The 15,679-nt window shown below is 47.9% G+C and overlaps 1 protein-coding gene across 3 annotated transcripts in view; it reads right to left on the bottom strand.

Annotated features, from left to right (window-relative positions):
• The window catches only part of LOC140393179 (fibroblast growth factor receptor 2-like), a 240,526-nt gene extending 225,618 nt beyond the window's left edge, over positions 1-14,908 (bottom strand). Inside the window, exons 1-2 of one of the 3 annotated variants that reach the window (XM_072479334.1) lie at positions 14,774-14,908; positions 6,976-7,046 (exon numbers count right to left, since the gene is read on the bottom strand). The gene's annotated coding sequence lies outside the window, so the exon portion shown is untranslated. The remainder of the gene's footprint in view (positions 1-6,975; positions 7,047-14,773) is intronic. The other 2 variants (XM_072479333.1, XM_072479335.1) reach the window with 2 other exon arrangements.
• Between the last annotated feature and the right edge of the window lie 771 nt (positions 14,909-15,679).

Raw genomic sequence — 15,679 nt, 5'->3', positions numbered from 1 at the left:
GAGGCTAGGAATCATGTGTTGAGTAACTCACCTCCAGACTCCACATAGCCACTACTTGCCTGGGTGAGTGCATAATTACTTCCAACCTGAAACCTCATGTTGTATTTTAAACTTTTGCTGGTTTCTAATTTTATTTATTTTTAAAAATAAATTGAAAGTACCAATTTTTTTTTTTTCCAATTAAGGGTCAATTTTAATATGGCCAATCCACCTACCCTGCACATCTTTGGGTTGTGGGGGTGAGACCCACACAGACACGGGGAGAATGTGCAAACTTTGCATGGACAGTGACCTGGGGACTGGATCGAACCCGGATTCTCGGTGCAGTGAGGCAGCAGTGTTAACCAATGCGCCTGCTTTCTAATTTTAGCAATGTTATTTCAGGGCTCCTGATTTTGGTGCCAACCTGAAATTTCTTGTTAATGCTAATCTGCAAAGGGACCACTCGACGTGCTCTTCTTTGTTACATTACATCCCATTGTTTGAATTAGGGTTCATCCTACAATTTCTCATTTCTAATTTATTTTTTCCCCAGGACCTCAAAAAAACAATGTAAACGCTTTCAGTTTCATTCCTCCATTGATAGTCTTCAACTCATACGGAGCATCACCGAATCACTACTTGCTGTTTTACTTCACTTTCTCTTTACTTTCAATCTGGATGGTGCTGCACTGTGGGCTTTCACTTTGGTGAAATCAATAAACTGTCCATCAATGTTTTTTACTCAAATTCCATCACATTTGACAAGATCTGCACCTCCAGCAGGAGCCACGCTCAAAATGAAAACCGAGTCAGAGATGAAGATACGACACAATACCATAATTTCTCCAACTGGTGACCCCCAGCCTCGCCTTTAAGAATGGATTCTTGCTGGCAATGCACAATTTCAATTTATCAGAAAGAGAGTTTCATTCTCCTTGCTGTTTTCTTTATGCTTGGGGATGAACAGAAAGTGCTTTAATCAGAACAGCCATGTACAACACATGATGTAAAATCTACAACACATGATGTAAAATCTACAACACATGATGAAAATGCAGCGTCAGTTTCAATGTCTGGATACATCTCTCTTTCCGAACCCACTGAATGAAGAATGGTTTGAGTTTTTTTTCTTAAATGTGTAATAGATTTTAAAAATGCAACAATTAATGGAAACCATACTCCAGCTGGATTCTAGTCAATCTATTCGACAAGGTTTAACTGAATCTTTGCACTCGTCTTCTCTTAACATTGGGATTTGAATAGAAACAAAAACCGTGCAGACATGCTTTCTCTGGTAATTCAGTGGATATAAAACATGTATTAGGGGCTGGTTTAGCACAGGGCTAAATCGCTGGCTTTGAAAGCAGACCCAGGCAGGCCAGCAGCACGGTTCAATTCCTGTACCAGCCTCTCCGAACAGGCGCCGGAATGTGGCGACTAGGGGCTTTTCACAGTAACTTCATTTGAAGCCTACTTGTGACAATAATCGATTTTCATTTTCATAAGTTGGAACTTATCTATAAAGGAAGGTCTTGGGTTGATTGATCCCTGTGTGCACTTAGAGCATTGATCTCAAACTGGGTGACAATGTGGCACTAGCATTAGTATCACTGTCTCTGGATGAGAGGGAGTGCAAAAATTGGCCAGGATTCCTTTTCTTGACTGCTTTCTAGTGCTTCCTCCTAGAAGCATGTATGTCAGTGATGGATGAGAGCAGGGCTGGGCTTGACTCCGACTGTCAAACAGGCTGTTGGCAATCACAAGCTAGATTCAAGCATGTCAAATTGCCTTTTGGGCAAAATACTAGAATACTAATGCTCCATCACAAGCTAGCATCTTCAGGGGATGATTGTGTTAACAGTATCTCTTGTACCCTGAGTACTAATAATCTAATTTGCAATTTCAGTGTTATTTTATCCATTCTCTTTTTCAATTTTTTCCCCCTCGGGTTAGCTAGTTTGATATTCTGAGAGGCATTTTCATTCCTCTTACGAATCATGTAACTCGTAGCATAATTATAACACTGTGCTACATGGAAGGCTAGGAAGGGAGATCAACATTTAATATTTTTTTAATATTCTGATTTCAACTATTGCATTTCAGAATTTACCAGACCCCAAAATATTACAATGCTTTTCATTTAATCTGGTGGATCCTTTGAATCTAAAACAAAATAGGAAATACACTCTTCTGTTGTTCTCATAACATTGTTACAATCAGTCATTTTGATATATACCTAAGAATTTTAATTAATCAAAATTTCTCCTGAAAATTAATTTTACATTTGCATTTAATTTTCTTCCCCTCAATCAAGGTACTTCCCGACAAATCATTTTTATCTAAAATGGTCAGAAAAGCACTTGACATGATGGGACCTGTTCAAAATGGTGCTGTCAAAATAAAAATTGAAGCGATCAGTATTGTCATTTTATGATAACTGTTGTGATACTCTGTGCTGACAGCAATGGATAGAAGAATTTTCATAATAGAAGTTTGTTTCCTTTTGTTTAAAACACATCCAGACACTAAAGAAATATGAAATTTGAAACATGTTTAAAGGAAATGCTGAAATGGAGGCTCAGATATGCTCATCACTGCATAATTAGAACACAAGTTAGTAACAGGAGAGTATAATGGGAAATTATTTTGCGACTGAGAGCTAACATTTCCTAGATCTGTTAAACCAAATATATATATTCTAGTTGCCCTAATTAATTGTGCAAACCCTTTATCGTTGCTGAAAGTATGATCAGCAAATTATGTGACGGTCACAATATTTACAGTCGATAAGTGGGCGATGTTTAAGTCACCCAGGAAACCTGGAAGCTATGATTTTACTTCATGTAACATGTGATGTGTATATTCTCTATATGCATAATAGTGTTTGTCCTAAATGGGGCTTGAAGCTTTCATGCGCCAAGTCCTTCCAATAGTAGAAGAGTACATACCTTTGGTATGTGCTGGAAGGCTAAGTAATGTTCATGGTGACTGAATATTGATTGAATAAACTTGCCTAGAAAAGAATGCAGTGACTAGTTTAAATATTTTAATAAATCAGAGAAAGGGATTTTTGTGGTTCTGCAGTCTACCTCCCAAAATAATTTACAAGATGATTTCCTGTCAAGTAATCCAAACAGATTCTTGATCCTGTATTTTATCATAAAAATAAACACCGAATGTGTCAGAAAATACCCATGACTCAACCTATCCCCAAATGTTTAAACACACTAACCATGACAAAATCCACTTTCAAACCTCTTCTGAAACTTGCAATGAGTTCAGAAACTAATAGCCTGCAAAACTTCTTTAAGTGATGGAATTAAGCAGTGCTTGATGCACAAAATGTTTAAAAATAAACAGGTGAATGCATGGAAATGAAACTTTCAAGGACCATTGGTTAGGCTGCAAGTAGACTTAGTTACTGTGAACCCAATAGGCCCGATGCCTACTCCGTTCATTCCAAGCTTGGGAAGCTGTCCTGAAACAAGGGTTAGTAGGCCTCTCACACTTCAGCCTCAACCAGTGTGGTGGATGATCAGCTAACTTCTGGGCCACAATTCCTTCCAGTATTTTGTGACAGCTTGACACACCAAAGCATCAAGTCTCTCCTTCAGACAAATCCTTCTTGTACATGGACAGACCACCCATACATCATTATATAATAACTGAAGCTGGATCAACAGCTTGCAGGTGTACCTAATTCAATTCATATTGACTGCAATTGTGGTGAAATTGAGAATCTAATTAGAGCAGCTAGAATATGTATATGGTTTAACAGGCCTAAGAAATATTAGCTCTCAGCTGCAAAATAATTCCCCATTATACTCTCCTGTTAATAACTGTTGTGGCATAATTATACAGTGATAAACATATCTAAGCCATCAATTAATATAATTTCAGCTTTACTTTTAAACTGAATATTAATCAGACATACAAAGGCTGCATATAACATAACTTCTCCTATGTCTAGCCAGGCCAATGATACTTTTCCACAGCAGATCCAGGCCTAACTTCAAAGAAGTTTCAAATTTCCCACACTCTGGGGACCCAGCCCATCAGTCACCACACTCCCCTCAGTGCGGCAAATCTGATTAAATACATTGCAGAGTGGAGCAAGTGTCTGTGTTGTACATTGTGGAACGAAATATTGTTCTGCATACATTTCTACATTTGCCATTGTACTGGCAATGAAGTAGTTGGGACTACTTTTGGCTCTCACTCACTGAGCCTTGGGTACGGGGTGATTGCACATACAAAGTTCACAAATTTCAGACAGAAGTTGATAACATTTATAGCTCAGTACCCCCAAGCCACCTTATTAGATGCTTGTAAAGAGAATGTTTACTTTTCATTCAAAAATCAAAACTTTCAAACCATTCAATCCATCATGAAATTTCTAGCGCCACCATTTACCTTTATCTTATTATCTTTATCTTATTTCTACACACAATTTACAGTTTATCTAATTCAAATGTTGCGATCCCTTTCGAGCACAAATAAAATTTGCAATTATTCTCACTTTTAAAATGAAATGAAAATGAAATATAATTAGAAATTTAGGACAGAAAAAGAAAACTTGATAGTTTTTGTACGAGGAACATCCTTTTCAAATCTCTTCACTGTCACTCCAACATGTACACAGCTGAGGCAACTTTCTTAACTGATGTAGCTTAGAATTCATATCACAATTCATGTTCAACACAACAATCTCCTCCATGATTTCAATTGAGGGCTAAGAAATGCTGCCAGGATTATGCCAGTTGATGACAGAAACCAAACTATCCCACTTATGTTAATAGAGACATTTATGTTTCACATTGGACTGGAGATGTTAGGATAGCCACACCTCTCAGGGATGAAACTGCAATGCTTAATGTGGAAATGTCCAAATAACCAAGATTGTTAGCACGGTAGGGGCAGCACGGTAGCATTGTGGATAGCACAATTGCTTCACAGCTCCAGGGTCCCAGGTTCGATTCCGGCTTGGGTCACTGTCTGTGCGGAGTCTGCACATCCTCCCCGTGTGTGTGTGGGTTTCCTCCGGGTGCTCTGGTTTCCTCCCACAGTCCAAAGATGTGCAGGTTAGGTGGATTGGCCATGATAAATTGCCCTTAGTGTCCAAAATTGTCCTTAGTGTTGGGTGGGGTTACTGGGTTATGGGGCTAGGGTGGAGGTGTTGACCTTGGGTAGGGTGCTCTTTCCAAGAGCCGGTGCAGACTCGATGGGCTGAATGGCCTCCTTCTGCACTGTAAATTCTATGATTCTATGATTGTGATTGCCCGGAGGTGAATTTTATTAGAATGAAAATCCAAGATCCGCCAAAAATATCGTCATGCTTGGCGGATCTTGTGGAATTCCTTAAACTTGAGAAAATTAAGTTTGCCCTCCGTGGTTCAGATGGGGAATTCTGGTCAAGGTGAAAGCTGTTCTTGTCTCTATTTACAGATCTATTTGTTGTCAGTGGGTAGAGAGGGGGGCAGGGAAGATGGGATAAGCGGGGAGGGGGGGGGGGGGAAATAGGGCCCGGGATTCTCCAAAAACACGGGTAAGTGTTGATGCCGGCGTAAACACCGGAGTGTTTCACGCCGGCGTCAATGGGCCTCTTGGCCCAACGATTCCGTGGCCCACAGTGGGCCAGCATGGTGCCGGAGTGCTCCGCGCTGCTCCAGTGCCATACATGGCCCTGCACTGCCGGTCGCGAGTCCGCGCGGTGGACGCTTCCGCGCTGGGCCCTCGCGACATGGTGGAGCCACTTAGCGGGCCGGCACGGAAGAAGGTAGGCGCCCCCCCAGATTACGCGCGCCCGCCGATCGGTGGCCCCCGATCGCAGGCCTGGCTGTCGTGGAGAGCCCCCCCGGAGACTGATCCCCCCACCAGGGTGACCACCGCAGCTGCGATGCCGAGCTCCCGCCAGGTGGAACCATACGTGAACCACGGCAGGAACTCGGCCGGTCGATTGCGGAGAATCGCCTCAAGAACCTCTTTCAACAGCCTGCAACTGCCGCTGATTCTCCGGTCGCCGGAGGTTCGCGTCTCGGCATCGGATCCAATTGCGGGTCTGACGCGCCATTCTCCGCCCCCGCGCCAAATTCCAGCCATGAGTTGGGGGAAAACATGACTATTGCAGCATGAGACAGTTTCTTATTTTAGAGGTCATCCCAGTGCCATTCAAAAAAGAGAGTTCAGGAGGTCTTTGTTACAGACATATTCATGGTATGATATAATATATATGTGAAGAGATGTGTGGGCAGCACGGTAGCACAAGTGATTAGCACTGTGGCTTCACAGCTCCAGGGTCCCAGGTTCGATGGCATGCTGGGTCACTGTCTGTGCGGAGTCTGCACATTCTCCCCGTGTCTGCGTGGGTTTCCTCCGGGTGCTCCGGTTTCCTCCCACAGTACAAAGATGTGCAGGTTAGGTTTATTGGCCATGATAAATTGCCCTTAGTGACCAAAAAGGTTAGGAGGGGATATTGGGTAACGGGAATAGGGTGGAAGTGAGGGCTTAAGTGGGTCGGTGCAGACTCGATGGGCTGAATGGCCTCCTTCTGCACTGTATGTTCTATGTTCTACGTAGATGTGAACAGAAAATCTATTACACAGTTAACTTTAAACACTTGAAAAATTGGGTTGTGCTCACACACCTGTGTCGATCTTCAATGCTTTACAAATTGAAACTTCTTCATTGCAATCCTTGATCATAGAATCATCATAGAATTTACAGTGCAGAGGGAGGCCATTCAGCCCCTAGAATCTGCACCAGCCCTTGGAAAGAGCACCCTACCCAAGTCCACACATCCACCCTATCCCCGTAACCCTGATACTTCTAGTATTTGAACCATGCAGTGAGTTGATGTGTTGAGAAAGAATCTATTATGATTCTGGTATTAATCTGACAAGTAGAAAAGAGAAGAATGTATGACAAAAAAAAAGCAACAGAGCTATCCTGCCAGAGACTATTTTCTATGTTGAGGAAGTGAGATGCTGTATGTACTTGCCACTGGCACCCAGAACTCGGTTCCCAAGTAGTCAGGCCTGATTAGTTTTCTTGGCATTCCGCCTAACCTGGAGACAGGATGAAGAGGAGGAACAGTGGTGAATTAGAACGCCACCTTTGTTTTTTTTCTTAAAATTGACCTGGACCAATATATTTTCTAACTCAGTTACTGAACACCAATGAAACTCACAGTCATGAACCCATTCCTACATTAAATATTCAGAATATCCAAGTCTAAAAACAACACAATTTAACATAATAGTCATTAAAAATCATGTTTGTGCTGAGCATCGTCGTCCGTCTTCTATAAATATGCTGTTCTCTCAGCTTGACAGTTCTACACTGTCTGGAGTGCCCACTGGGAATGCAGTGCTTGTTTAAGGTTTTACTTGCAGTTAGCATTTGCCTCAGCACTAAAAGCAAATGAATGATGGGCTGGAGATTCGCATTTTGTTATCAGATTAAATGTGGGAACAGGGCTTGGTCATAAGAGGACTCAGAATTCACTAACGAAAATCAAAGGAACCAAAACATCCAAGGTTCATAGTTAATTTTCCAACCGATATATAGGAAAAGATTCACAAAACCATTTTTCTGAGCATTTTAAGCATTTTTAAACATAAAATCTTCATAATTATTTTTGCAATAAAATGCATCAAGTGAAATTAAGGTACATAAATGAATTAGATTCATATTCAATAAAAGGTCCGCCTGGGATTTCTAACAAAACCTCAGTTTCCCACCTCTCTCTATAATCTATATAAATTGATTGATATCAGAATGATGAACAGATTATAGTTCAACAATACAAAAGTAATTTAAAATGCAAAATGTCAGAAATTCCAAAGACAACTATGCAGACAATAAGTTACAGGGATTTTTCTCCCCACATTTAACCTATTTCTAAAAAAAAACAAGTAACCCATGCTGCAGAAGATAAGACGCTAACCAACACTGTTGCATTTCTGCATGTTTCATCAACATTTCAATCGCGTCCACTGCCAACAACAAAACAGCCTACAAAACAATAGCAGGGCTGTCAGTCTCGCAGCTGTCGGCGGCAGAGGCAAGGCAAGGCTGAGAGGGCACCAGGCCACATGACAATGGCAGCAGCTGAGAGTGCACCAGCTCTGTCACCGTGGCAGCTGCAGGGAGGGCACCGGGCCTCGTCACCATGGCAGCAGCTGGGAGGGCACCATGCCCCGCCACCATGGGAGCAACTGAGAGAGCACCAGACCCCATTAGCATGGCAGTGGATGAGGAGGGCACCAGGCCCCATCACCATAGCAGCGGCTGGGAGGGCTCAAGGCCCCATTACCATGGCTGTGGAGGGTACCAGGCCGTGCCACCATGGCAGTGGCAGGGGAGGGCAATATGCCCCATCACCGTGGCAGTGACTGTGGAGGGCAACAGGCCCTGTCACCATGACACTTGCTGAGGAGGACAACATGCCCTGTCACTATGGCAGTGGCTGAGGAGGGCAACTGTGTGGCGAACTGTTCTTACTTATGGTACTTACTGTTCTTACTGTTTGTTACATGTCTGGGTTTGTCCCTGCTGGCTCCGCCTCTCGGACTCAAGTATAAAGGGAGCTAACCTCCAGCCCTGCCCTCACTTTGGGACCGGCATCCAGCAGGTGTCATTTAGTTGATTAAAGCCACAGTTTACTCTTCCGAATCTCATGTCGTCATTGATGGTACATCAATTTAATCAGCTAAAATGTTAAGATAGATCCATCACTCAAGCCTGATTGCCTGGAGCTGGACCTCCAAGCAGCCGACACCACTGCCACATTTGAACACTGGCTAAGCTGCTTCAAATCTTATATTGATTCCTCCGCCGCCGAGACCCACAAGCTGCGAGTCCTCAACTCCCGGGTGAACCTGCAAGTTTTCCTTCTTATCAGAGACCTCGTTCGAGGATGCGATAATGCTGTTGAAGGGGCAGTATGTTAAGGAAGTCAACGAGGTGTACGCTAGGCATTTCCTTGCCAGGAGGCAACAGCGCCCCGGAGAATCGCAAGCTGAATTTCTGTGCGCCTTGCGGGTACTCAGCCGGAACTGCAGTTGCAAGGCGGTATCGGCTGTCAAGCACACCGAATTGCTGATCCGGGATGCCTATGTCGCAGGCATAAAATCTAATTACATCCGCCAGCGCCTACTAGGTACACTCGACCTCCAAGACACAATACAACTCTCAGATTCGTTGGAAGTGACCTTCCATAATATGGATGTCTACACCTCCAACCACGCGTCACCCTCGTGGGCGCTGCCAACACCCGACCCAGGAGCGCCACAAGCCTGTACCGCGCAGCAACCCGCCAACTCCGGAGGCCCAAAATGTTACTTCTGTGGCCAGGGTAAGCACGCCAGACAACGCTGCCCAGCGAGGAGCTGCCCTACTACTAGGTCTAGATTTCCAATGCCACCTCAAAAGTCTTACCTTGGAATTCGATGGACCCCTGCCCCGTCTGTAGCCTCTCGACCCTTAAGGTCACCCCACCCCCGCTCTTTGCTAACTTCATCCCGGATTGTAAGCCCGTCGCCACTAGGTGCAGACGATACAGTGCTCGGGACAAGGCCTTTATCAGGTCGGAGGTCCAGCGACTCCTGCGGGAAGGGATCATAGAGGCCAGTACTAGCCCCTGGAGAGCCCATGTGGTGGCCGTCAAAACTGGGGAGAAGCACCAGATGATCATCGACCACAGTCAGACCATCAACCGGTACACGCAGCTTGATGCGTACCCTCTCCCCCGCATATCTGACATGGTCAATCAGATTGCGCAGTACCGAGTCTTCTCCACTATTGACTTGAAGTCATCGTACCACCAGCTCCCTATCTGCCCGGATGACCGCCAATACACTGCCTTCGAGACAGATGGCCGCCTCTACCACTTCCTCATGGCCCCCTTCGGCGTCACCAATGGAGTCTCAGTCTTCCAACCGGAGATGGACCGAATGGTTGACCAATATGGGCTGCGGGCCACGTTTCCGTATCTGGATAATGTCGCCATCTGCGGCTATGACCAGCAGGACCATGACGCTAACCTCCAACATTTCCTCCACCGCCAAGCTCCTTAACCTAACACCTAACATACAATAAGGAGAAATGCGTTTTCCGCACAACCTGCCTAGCCATCCTTGGCTACGTTGTGGAAAATGGAGTCCTAGGGCCCGATCCCGACCGCATGCCCGATCCTGGAACATCCACTCCCCCATTGCCCAAGGCCCTGAACAGATGCCTAGGGTTCTTTTCCTATTATGCCCAGTGGATCCCCAATTATGCGGACAAGGCCCGCCCATTCATTAAACCAACCATTTTTCCCCTGACGGCTGAGGCCCGCCTGGCCTTCAACCGCATCAAAACAGATATTGCCAAAACCACGATGCACGCAGTAGACGAGTCCATCCCGTTCCAAGTGGAGAGCGATGTGTCTGACTTTGCTCTGGCCGCTACCCTCAACCAGGCGGGCAAGCCCGTGTCTTTCTTCTCCCGTACCCTCCAGGGCTCCGAAATTCGACACTCCTCCGTCGAAAAGGAAGCCCAGGCCGTTGTGGAGCTGTGTGACACTGGAGGCATTACCTGGCCGGCAGGCGATTCACTCGCCTCACTGACCAACGGTCGGTTGCCTTCATGTTTAACAATACGCAGCGGGGCAAGATCAAGAATGACAAGATCCTAAGGTGGAGGATCGAACTTTCCACCTATAATTATATCTTGTATCGACCTGGGAAGCTCAATGAGCCCCCAGATGCCCTATCCCGCGGTACATGTGCCAGCGCACAAGTAGACCGACTTCAGGCCCTCCACAATGACCTCTGTCACCCGGTGGTCACCCGTTTTTTCCATTTTATCAAGGCCCACAACCTGCCTTACTCTATCGAGGAGGTCAGGACCATGGCCAGGGACTGCCAGGTCTGCGCGGAGTGCAAACCGCACTTCTATTGGCCGGATAGAGCACACCTGGTAAAGGCCTCCTTCCCCTTTGAGCGCCTCAGCATCGATTTCAAGGGGCCCCTCCCCTCCATTGACCGTAATGTGTACTTTCTCAACATCATTGATGAGTACTCACGTTTCCCTTTCGCCATATCGTGTCTGACATGACCTCTGCCACAGTTATCAAGGCCCTGCACAGCCTCTTCACCTTGTTCGGTTTCCCCACTTAAATCCATAGTGATCGGGGTTCCTCCTTCATGAGTGATGAGCTGCGTCAGTTCCTGCTTAGCAAGGGCATCGCCTCAAGCAGGACTACCAGGTACAAGCCCCGGGGAAATGGACAGGTGGAGAGGGAGAACGCGAAGGTCTGGAAGGCCGTCCTTTTTGCCCTACGGTCTAGAAGTCTCCCTGTCTCCCGCTGGCAGGAGGTCCTGCCCGATGCGCTCCACTCCATCCGGTCGCTCCTGTGTACCGCCACCAATGTGACCCCTCATGAGAGGATGTTTGTCTTCCCCGGAAAGTCCACCTCAGGGGTCTCGCACCCGTCCTGGCTGATGGTTCCAGGGCCCGTCCTCCTCCGGAAGCATGCGAGGAGTCACAAGTCGGATCCCCTGGTCGAACGGCTCCTTCTCCTCCATGCTAATCCCCAATATGCCTACGTGGCACACCATGACGGGCGGGAGGACACAATCTCCCTTCGGGACTTGGCACCTGCAGGTTCCCCAGCGACCATCACCACAACCCCCGACTCTACACTGTCTCCCTCCGTTGCTACTCACGACTCTACACCATCTCCCTCTGTTGCTACTTGGACGCTCCTGGCTACGCAGGCCTCAACACTTCATCCGACACCAGTGTCCTCACCACAGCTGGGACTGAGACGATCACAGCGGAAGGTCAGAGCCCCCGACAGACTCGATCTCTAATTCAACCTGTCCACTTCATCCCCGCCGGACTCTTTTTTAACAGGGGGTGAATGTGGTGAACCACTGTATTGTATTGTACATACTGTTCTTACTTATGGTATTTACTGTTCAAGAACTGATTAAAGCCACAGTTTACTCTTCCGACTCTCGTCTGTCGTCATTGATGGTACATCAAACAGGCCCTGTCACCATGGCAGCAGCTGAGGAGGAAAATAGGCCCCAACATCATGACAGTGCCTGAAGAGAGCAACAGGTCCTGTCAACATGGCAGTAATTAGGGAGAGCACCAGACCCTGCTACCAGGCAGCAGCTAAGGACGGCACCAGGCCCTGTTACCATGGCAGCATCTAAGAAGGGGACCAGGCTCTATCACCATGGCAGCGGCTGAGGAGGACACCATGCCCTATTTCCATGCCACTGACTGAGAGGACATCAGGCCCCGGCACCATGGGAGTGGCTGAGGAGGGCAACAGGTTCTGTCATCATGGCAGTGGCTGAGGAGGGCAACAGGTCCTGTCATCATGGCAGTGGCTGAGGAGGGCAACAGGTCCTGTCATCATGGCAGTGGCTGAGGAGGGCAACAGGTCATGTAACCCTGAGGACAGCAGGTCCCATCACCGTGGCAACAGCTGTGAAGGGCAACAGGCCCCATCATCATGGCAGTGACTGAGGAGGCCAACAGGTCCTGTTCCCATAGCACTTGCTGAGGAGGGCAACAAGCCCCATCACCATGACAGTGACTGAGGAAGGGCAGTAGGCCCATCACTTTGTTAGTAACTGAGGAGAGCAACAGGCCATGTTACCATGGCAGCAGCTGAGGGGGCACCAGGCACTGTCACCATGGCAGCAGCTGAGGAGGGCACCAGGTGCTGTTACCATGGCAGCAGCTGAGGGGGCATCAGGTGCTTTTGCCATGGCAGCAGCTGAGGGGGCACCAGGTGCTTTTGCCATGGCAGCAGCTGAGGGGGCACCAGGTGCTGTCACCATGGCAGCAGCTGAGGGGGCACCAGGTGCTGTCACCATGGCAGCAGCAGAGGAGGGCACCAGGTGCTATTACCATGGCAGCAGCTGAGGGGGCACCAGGTGCTTTTGCCATGGCAGCAGCTGAGGGGGCACCAGGTGCTATTACCATGGCAGCAGCTGAGGGGGCACCAGGTGCTATTACCATGGCAGCAGCTGAGGGGGCACCAGGTGCTTTTGCCATGGCAGCAGCTGAGGAGGGCACCAGGTGCTGTTACCATGGCAGCAGCTGAGGGGGCACCAGGTGCTTTTGCCATGGCAGCAGCTGAGGGGGCACCAGGTGCTGTCACCATGGCACCAGCTGAGGGGGCACCAGGTGCTGTTACCATGGCAGCGGATGGGAGGGGGGCACCAGGCGCTGTTACCATAGCAGCGGACGGGGGGGACCAGGTGCTGTTACCATGGCAGCGGATGGGAGGGGGGGCACCAGGCGGTGTTACCATAGCAGCGGACGGGGGGGGACCAGGTGCTGTTACCATGGCAGCGGATGGGAGGGGGGGGCACCAGGCGCTGTTACCATAGCAGCGGACGGGGGGGGACCAGGTGCTGTTACCATGGCAGCGGATGGGAGGGGGGGGCACCAGGCGCTGTTACCATAGCAGCGGACGGGGGGACCAGGTGCTGTTACCATGGCGGGGCTCTCCTGCCTCCCGGCGGGTTCCACTCTTCCTCACGGCGGCCCCTTTATAAATTTGAATGGTGACACCAGCCTGTCCAGCCCCCGCCCCCCCCGCTTCCCCAGAACGAGCGTCAAGAAAGAATCTGCAGTAAAGTGAGGGAATCTCAGCCCCAAAATCAGAAATGTCTTGCCGGTTATTATTAAAAATAACAGCAAATAAAATCTATCGAGAACAAAAAAAGATAGGCGGCTTCCACAAAATTGTAGCGGGAACCTGTCCGGCATCGAGCGGCAGAAAGAGCCGGAGGAGGCAAACGTTTCGATGCGGGTTGGGTTTTAATGTAATACTCGTCTGGCAAGGTTTTATTTTTATTTTAACACCTCCTCGCGTTTACCGTTTATTTCGACGGGTATGTGGCCGGAGGAATCGGGATGGGCGCCTGCACAGACTCTTCAAGTTGGGAATTCGAGACCGTTCGGTCCAGCCTGCGGCTTCTACCCCTTCCCCTCCTGCCCGCCCAATGCCTCACCTTTCTTCCTGACACACACACAAATAACTAACTAACTAAATAAAGTTTAAAAGTAGGTTGCCCTCCTCCTCGGGGATGGGTCTCTCCTCCCTCCAATAGCACTCAGTGTTTACTCAACCCTTCCTCGCTCAAACTGGAAAGGCTGCTTAGTCCCTGTGCCGTCATTTGGTAAATAAATACCGGCGGTGCACCAACTTCTGCTCTGATCCAAATCTGATTTTGCGCCCAAGTTCTCGCACAACGGGCACGGCGCAATCAGTTACAGCTTTTTTTTTTAATGGTGCAAAATGCCACTTATTGAGCGCCGTGCAACGTTTTTAAATGTTAGGGTAACTTGCCGCAGCATTCATTTTAATAAGCAACGAGTGAAGTCCAAATCCTTACCCACCGCCCCCCCCCCCCCCCCCCCCCGGAGCCTCGGCTCATTCATTTTACGCCAGATTTACCCACTGCAGCATTGAGCTTCACGGTCAGAGTTTGCAGGGAGCAACGTTCAAACGTGCATCTGAACACCTCCCCCGGGCAACCCAGAGGTGATGGAGTCGCCATCTTCCGCTGGCTCTCCGATAGATCCACACTTGTTGGCAACAACCGCCTGTTTTGTTTTCTTTAAACAGCGTGCCTGCCCACCCCCACAACCCCGGGTTTCAAAAGCTAGTTTTCTCCTTGGCATCTGCGAGGCTCCTCCATTCCCCTCTCCTCTCCCCTGCTGAGGCGGGAGGGAAGCCCGCGAGGTTTGGCAAAAGGCTTGTTTTTGCACTCACCCGAGTGTTGAGAAGATTTTAACACTGACAGCTTCCCTTGGCTGTCTGGAGCGGATTCCTAAACTTTCAGCCTGCAGCCTGTTTTCTTGCCATTTCTGAGCTGAATTCCAGGACTCTCTCTCTCTCCCCCCTCTCCTCACGTGATCTTAGCCTGCAAACTCCCATCCAACAAAACTGCCCTTTCCACAGGCGTTGGAGCAAGTTAGTTGTCAGCTCCTTTCAAATAACTTTCTGAACGGTTCATTCTAACCTGACTGTTAAATACGGGGCCGACGCTTCCAAAATACCCGTTTATTCGTTGTTTTTCTCCCCATTGTTCGCTCCCTATTGCCCTTTCACACGGCTCTATTTATTTATTACTAGTTTTCATTTATAGTAATAGTAATCTTTATTTGTGTCACAAGTAGACTCACATTAATACTGCAGTAAAGTTACTGTGAAAATCCCCTAGTCACCACATTCCGGCGCCTGTCCCGGTATACCGAGTGAGAATTCAAAATGTCCAATTCACCTAACAGGCACGTCTTTCGAGACTTGTGGGAGGAAACTGGAGCCACCGAAGAAAACCCACGCAGACTCTGCACCGACAGTGACCCAAGCTGGGAATCGAACCCGAATCCCTGGTGCTGCGAAGCAACAGAGCTCTTTGGTTGGCAGGGGGAAATTAAATCTCTCCAACAACTTGCTTTCGGTACTGCACCGATGCCACCTCTTGAGAAACCCAGTTGATGGTCTGTGATAGCACTCCAGGGCAGTGGATTTCTTCACTACTGTCTTCCATCTGCTCCATAGGCGCAGTCAGAAATAGTTTACCTCAGCACGCTCAGAGAAAATGTTGGAAAGTCAGCCACTCAGTGCTTTCACCAATTGATTTCCTGTATATATTTTAATTGATTTAATTTGTTG

This window comes from Scyliorhinus torazame, chromosome 16 (genome assembly GCF_047496885.1).
Source record: "Scyliorhinus torazame isolate Kashiwa2021f chromosome 16, sScyTor2.1, whole genome shotgun sequence".
Taxonomy (NCBI): Eukaryota; Metazoa; Chordata; class Chondrichthyes; order Carcharhiniformes; family Scyliorhinidae; genus Scyliorhinus; species Scyliorhinus torazame.
Note: the sequence above shows the minus strand (reverse complement) of the source record. Positions and strands in the feature narration are given on the sequence as shown.